The sequence below is a fragment of the Nothobranchius furzeri genome, chromosome 5 (genome assembly GCF_043380555.1).
Source record: "Nothobranchius furzeri strain GRZ-AD chromosome 5, NfurGRZ-RIMD1, whole genome shotgun sequence".
NCBI lineage: Eukaryota > Metazoa > Chordata > Actinopteri > Cyprinodontiformes > Nothobranchiidae > Nothobranchius > Nothobranchius furzeri.
Window position 1 is genome coordinate 67,628,768 of NC_091745.1, and position 2,295 is coordinate 67,631,062.

The window sequence follows — 2,295 nt, forward strand, 5'->3', positions numbered from 1 at the left end:
CAACATTATGACTACCTCTGTGACAACAACAGCAGAGTGCAGAATCACTGCATAATATCAAGATATTAGTAAAAATTGTCTTTAGGTTTTATGAATAATGTGGTGATTTTTGGGTAAATTGGTCAGGAGTCTGACCCTGTGAGACCAAACGTTTATTTATGATCTTCTGTCTCGCTGAGAGGAGGCTTCTGTAACGTCATTCTGGGAGGAGATGGTGATGCAAAAATTGCTGCCGTGCTGTTAACTGCCTGACAGCAATAATTACTGTCTGCCTCCCATCCTGGAGCATATGATGTTAACATCTCCTCTTGTGAAAAGCTTCAGATTAATTATTTATACGCTCGATTCCTTTGACTTTCATGAATAACTTTACATAAAGTGGTTAAAATAAAGGTGAAACAACCTGAAATCATCTCAAAGGTCACCTATTAAACATATTTTAGAGAATTTTTGTAGTTTACTAAAATTTTGAATGATGAAAGGATTTTTTTTTCCCTGATCTGTGCGTCGCTTTTTTCTGCGTTGACTTGTGAGGAATTCAGTCTGTTGGTTCACAAAAGGAGATTTTGGCATTTACTTTGATGTGAAGTTCAATATTAGAAACTTGTGAACAAATATGTTGTTTTGAAATATTCCAAAGCAGAATTAAAATCAGCAAAAGGGCGTGTGGGTGGAAATATCAAACAAAACAAGGAGAAAGCTGCAGCTAATCGCCAAACGCCCAGGTTCACTTAGGTGTTTTTTGTGCCATAAATAGGTGCTCACAGCAACATGTGAGATAAAGGTTGATGGATGAAGAGTTCCTGATTTCCTCCCACACACATCTGACCCCTTGTGTGGGAGTTAGCAATGAACTGGGAACCTACAGCAGCTGTTTAAAACCGAGGTGTGTGGGAGGTGGATGTGTGTTTTACAGGTGATGCTGGCTCCACAACAGCTCTTTAGCATGTGAACAATAAAATGTGACGTCTCTCTTCCTGTCTTCCCATACGGGTGATCACTCTCAGCCTCAGAGAAAAGGAGCTAAAACATCGAGAGATTGCTTGGAGTTGAGCTGCTCCTCATTCGAGGTAAAAGGGCATGTCTAAAGAAGGTTGAGTAGGATGCCTCCCAGGGATTTTCCTTTGGAAGATTTTCTAAAAATGTCCATCTGGGCCTCAAAGTAAATCTTAGACTTTGATAGAGAGGTTACATAAATCATAAGCTAGGAGTGTCACTTTAGATGGCAATTCAGAGACAGTCTGCTCTGGAAGCTGCTAACGCCGGTTTCACACTGGAAGCATCAGCGGCGCGAAACGGCAGCTGAAGAAGAAGAAGAAGAAGATATAATTTCTAGAGCGCCTCTCAAGATAAAAATCACGAGGCGCTTCACAAAAACAAAAAATGTAAAAATTTTAAAAAGCTTTTAGAAAATGTTCAAAAATATATTTAAAATGAGCAAAAATAGGCAATAGTGATTAAAAAATGTTAAGAAAGAGAGAGAGAGAATAGGAAAGAGGGAAATCAGTAGATCCTGAGGAAGGTGGAATAGGTGGGGAGAGCAGAATAAAGAGAGTGGTGAAGAAGGTCATACAAAAGCCAGCTTGAACAAGTGAGTCTTCAGCTGCTTTTTAAAGGAGTCCACTGAGTCCACTGATCTCAGGTTCACGGGGAGAGAGTTCCAGAGTCTGGGGGCCACAGCAGCAAATGATCGGTCACCTTTGGTCTTTAGCCTGGTGCGCTGCACAACCAGTAGGCTTTGATCACTGGACCTCAGGGACCTGCTGGGGGTGTAGGGACTAAGAAGATCACCAATGTAAGATGGTGCTTGTCCATGTAAGGCCCTATAGACCAGAACCAGGATCTTGAAATGAACCCTGAAGTTGACTGGCAGCCAGTGAAGCTGGAGGAGAAGCGGGGTGATGTGGGTTTGTTTGGAGGACTTGGTCAGAAGCCGAGCACAGGCATTCTGAACCACCTGTAGACGGTTCAGGGAGGTTCTGCTCAGACATGTGAAAAGAGAGTTACAGTAGTCTAAGCGTGAGAAGATGAAGGTGTCTCAACTGTCTCAAGTTCAGAGCGGGACAGAATGGGACTCAGCTTAGCAATGTTCCTGAGATGGAAGAAGGAAGAGCGAACAAGAGAACTGACATGAGAATCCAGGGTGAGAGCTGGGTCAGAGGTCACGCCAAGATTCCTGACAGAAGGTTTGGTGTGAGAAGCAAGCTGACCAAGAGAGTCTCTGACTTTGGGAACCAGCTTGTCTGGGGCACAGATGAGGATCTCAGTCTTATCTTCATTCAGCTGTAGAAAGCT